The sequence below is a fragment of the Barbus barbus genome (genome assembly GCF_936440315.1).
Source record: "Barbus barbus genome assembly, chromosome: 16".
NCBI classification, from domain to species: domain Eukaryota; kingdom Metazoa; phylum Chordata; class Actinopteri; order Cypriniformes; family Cyprinidae; genus Barbus; species Barbus barbus.
In genome coordinates, this window is record NC_136744.1 from 16,455,028 (window position 1) to 16,460,273 (window position 5,246).

The window sequence follows — 5,246 nt, forward strand, 5'->3', positions numbered from 1 at the left end:
TCTCTCACACACACACACACATAGGCTACACACACACACACACACACAGAGAGCGCAGCAGGGGGAGGTTCACATCACATCCAGCCAATTTCCTCAGATGTGTGTTTCCGTCCTGAATCACATCAGCGACTGGCCAATGAGCCAAAGAGTTCCTAATGAAATAAATCTACATTTTGGGGGCATGCAAATAATATATGCGTAAGTTGGAACAGTTAACTGGACAATACGACTTTATGGTTTTCAACTGTTATGCATTAGCCTATATTACTATTGATAGTTATTATAAACATACTCATTTTCCAGACTCTGTCCGTTTAAATATGCAGTGCAGCCACAGCCCACACAGTTTAGTGACTCGGTATAAAATTGAAGAGTAGCCTACTACAGATACAGGTACATCTCAAAAAATGAGAATATCGTGAAAAAGGTCAATATTTTTTGTCACTCATTTCAGAAAGTGAAACCCATATATTATATAGATTCATTACACATAGAGTGAAATATTTCAAGCCTTTATTTCTTGAAATTTTGATGATTATGGCTTACAGATAACGAAAACCCAAAATTCAGTGTCTCAGAAAATTAGACTATTACATAAGATCAATAAAAAAAGGATATTTTAAACAGAAATGTCAGGCTTCTGCAAAGTATGTTCGTTTCTATGTACTCAATACTTGGTTGGGCCTCCTTTTGCATGAATTACTGCATCAATGCGCCGTGGCATGGAGGCAATCAGCCTGTGGCACTGCTCAGGTGTAATGGAAGCCCAGGTTGCTTTGATAGTGACCTTCAGGTCATCTGCATTGTTGGGTCTGATGTCTCTCATCTTCCTCTTGATAATACCCCATAGATTCTCTGCTGGCCAATCAAGCACAGTAACACCATGGTCATTGAACCAGCTTTTGGTACCTTTGGCAGTGTGGGCAGGTGCTAAGTCCTGCTGGAAAATGAAATCAGCATCTCCATAAAGCTTGTCAGCAGAAGGAAGCATGAAGTGCTCTAAAATTTCCTGGTAGATGGCTGCGTTGACTGTGGACTTCAGAAAACACAGTGGACCAACACCAGCAGATGACATGGCAGCCCAAATCATCACTGACTGTGGAAACGTCACACTGGACTTCAAGCAACATGGATTCTGTGCCTCTCCACTCTTCCTCCAGACTCTGGGACCTTGATTTTCAAATTAAATGCAAAAATTACTTTCATTTGAAAAGAGGACTTTGGACCACTGAGCAACAGTCCAGTTCTTTTTCTCCACAGCCCAGGTAAGATGCTTCTGACGTTGTCTCTGGTTTAGAAGTGGCTTGGTAGCCCTTTTCCTGAAGACGTCTGAGCGTGGTGACTCTTGGTGCACTGACTCCAGCTTCAGTCTACTCCTTGTGAAGCTCTTACAAGTGTTTGAATCAGCTTTGCTTGACAGTATTCTCAAGCTTGCGGTCATCACTGTTGCTTGTGCACCTTTTCCTACCCAAATTCTTCTTCCAGTCAACTTTGCATTTAATATGCTTTGATACAGCACTCTGTAAACAGCCACACCTTTCAGTAATGACGCTCTGTGACTTACCCTCTTTGTGGAGGGCGTCAATGTTCGTCTTCTGGATCATTGCCAAGTCAGCAGTCTTCCCCATTATTGTGGTTTCAAAGAACAAGAGATACCCTGAATTTATACTGTAGGGATGGTCATTAATTGAAACTCAAATGTACATATTCTAATATTTTGAGATACTGATTTTTGACTTTCATGAGCTGTAAGCTCTAATCATCAAAATTAAAACAAAAAAACTTTTGAAATGTTTTACTTTACATGTAATGAATATAAAATATATGAAAGTTTCACTTTTTGAACTGTTACAAGAAAAAATGAACTTTTTCACGATATTCAAATTTTTTGAGATGCACCTGTACATTTACAGATATCTGCAGAAATCTGTAAATATCTACAGATATTATTATTATATCGACAGATATTATTATTATTATTGTTACAGTATTAATTATCTGTGTTGGTTTCAAACAGTTCAAAAAGCAAATATCTTCCTCAAAAAACATGATTTTAAAACAATGGCAATTTCATAAGTGTTAGTTTGGAGTAATGAACTGCTTTGTAAATCTCATCTTTTTTTCTTGTCAGTAAGAGTGGAAATTAGCTTCTTTTTTGTAGCCAAGACTTTAAGGTATGTCTCGATACATTAATTGACTTTAAATATTGAAAAAAGGTTCACAAGAGTAAAACGTATGACAACTAGTCCTAGTTTCCTCTTTATATTAGCTTAAAAAATAAATGCATGAACTGTGTAATACATGCATGCACTTCAAAACGAATATTATACGTCAAACAGAGGTGAAGGGCAAAAGTATGAGCAAAATAAGATTTGTCAAAGTAATTCACAATAAAATAAATAAATGAAAGTAAATAAACTATTGCAGGAACATTTTATTTGCTCCCCAAAACAGTGTTTAATAAGAATCAGGTGCACAGGCACAATGATCAACAAACAGAGCCACATGGCATTTTAAGGACAAACCACACCCAAGCCTATTGTTCCTCACATCCCCTGAAACATCCAAAACAACAGTTCTGTAGAGAATTCAATACTGTCAGTAAAGGCCAAGGTTTAAGAGAGTTGTTGTGAGTTCAAGATGGTGTCGGCCCATTTTGGCAGTGTGTGAGCCAGTCTCTGTCTGTGCTGGGCTGCTCTTGGACCAGATGACTGCTTAGCTCTCTGTGAAGAGGGGTACGCATGATGCATTACTCTGCCTCTAGGGCGACCCACCAGTGCATCACAGGGCAATCACTCCAATCAACGTCTGCCCTGATGGATGCCAAATCAAACTATAGTGGAGACCTCAAATTAAGCATCCACAGAAAGAGGCCAAGCAAAGACACTTTGGTAACAAAATAAATTCTCTGTTGCTTAAGATCCAAAAGAGTTATTGAGGTATTTTCATTCATAAAACCCTCAAAATCGGGAGTGCAGGAGTATTATGGAAATAGAAAAAAAAGCATATTCTTTTTTATAGAAATAAAAAAGAAGAGAGCCAGACAGTATGGAATATAAATTTTCATGGAAAATATGGATTTAATTCAAGTAATAAATATATTTCATAATTAATTAGGCCTAAAAGTCATTGCACAATTTCATTCAAAATTTTTGCATGTTAAAAAATAAATATGACCTCACGTTGTATCAGTCACATTTACACACTGCCTCCGAAACTTTCGTCCATCATAAAAAAATTCCGATCAGGTTCGAATTTCTGCGTTTTCGCATCCGTAGCATGCATTTTGATAGGAAAGGATGACGAATACGAAAAAATGGAAAAACGCATGCGAACATTTCAGTCTCAGTGTTTGTTCATTACAAGATATTTGTTATGCTGTATAAATATTTCACTTACTCTGCATATTAGCCACAGGATGGTTTTGTTGACATAGCAGCATGTAGGCTCATCACCATATACATGATGCAGATTAAAAAAGCTCAGGTTGCTCTAAACCAGACACACGGTGGTATTTTCAGACATATGGTCGATGTAAATCAATATAGATAAGGCAATGCATAGGCAGATTCATGACATTTACTGCCGCATCCGTTCCTTTTGAATGTGGTTGCTTGACAAGATCATTTTCAGATGAAAGCTTGTCTTATAGTAGATACGATCACAATTTTTCCTGTCAGATTCTGTCAAACCGATTATCATTAGTACAAGCAGACAGCAGAAAAGCATTGTGTGCATCAAACATGGTGGAGCTATTCTCAGTGTTATTTTGCTAATAGAGCTTTGCATCTATATACTTTGCATTAAATAATAATGATGATAAAAACTTTATTAATAAAATATTAATTCAAAAAGTGCTTACTGTAGTAGATAAAGTCCATATTCCCACTGGGAAATGCAGTAGCGCTACACTAGTCATTAGTCCATTCCCAAAATCAGTTGACCAGTTTGCTTCCCTCATAGGCTCTACATAGTTTAAATGGGTAATATGATCCTCAAAATGAAAAGCTTTCTCATTAACTAATAGAGAGAAAGGGTTCAATTGAATTCCATGCAGAGTGAACAGGTTCACATGTTTCAGCCGCTTCAGTAGATCATAAATATCCTACAAATCCAGAGATCTGGTGCACTAGATTGAAGATAATAGAAAAGCTGTACATAAACTGTACATTATATTTGTTTTTATGCTTCCAAACAGAAGATAAACACTACTGCTGTAATGAAAAAATTATTCAGCCTGTTTGTTCACAAGTCGTTTGTAAGTGAGAGGTCAGTGCAGAGCATTTCTGAGAACTCTCTGAGATTAAATCTTTGCATCCTGACAGATTCTCATCTTCTCACCACTTACAGCCAGATTTAGTGATACTCTTGGACACTTATAACCTCTACTATTATATAACTGTAGTCACACAATGGCTCATTTATGAGCGAATATATTAGTTGATCAGTGGTTCTGGTGGATCATGACCCAAAAAAGGGTCGCAAGTCTGTTTGAAACTAAAAGAAAATCATAAAATGCAACTAATCTATTCTGCCATGTGTTTTATGCCACTTTATCTATCTCTTTCTTTATTTTTCTACAAATGTCCTCATTTGTATATCTGTATAGTTGTATGTACATATGTTTAAACTGTATTTATCTGTATTTGAACGTCTACTGTCAGTGTCTTAAATGTTAACTGTATGCACCAAGGGTCTGAGAGTAACGCAATTTCAATTCTCTGTATGTATGTGCTGTACATGTGGAAGAATTGACAATAAAGTAGACTTGACTTGACTAACCAAATTTGCTATGCATAGTTAAGAATGCAAAATAAATAAGCTTATCACACTTTTTAAAAGGAGCAGCAAACACTCATATATTTGTGTTGTTGACTTCAACTGAATCAAACTCACAGTACAGTATTTTGGTGCAAATTTATCTGTAATTTACACAGATGCCCTCATATTTGAAAACCAAGAACAAGGTAAAAGAAACCTCACTATATTAAATATGTCGTCTCTTCCAAAATTAATAAACATGGTTTGTGCAGACAAATTATTGATGTAATAAAATAAATCATAACAGATAAAATAAAGGATAAAATCTAACAAAACATGTTTGATTAAAAAAAAGCATACATATATCGATAGCTAGGGTTAACATTACTATTTTTAGGACTGTATAATACACTGCTGAAGAGAACTAATCTAAATTTGGGAAATATCTGCACTAACAATAAAATGTAATATTATCTGCTTAGTAA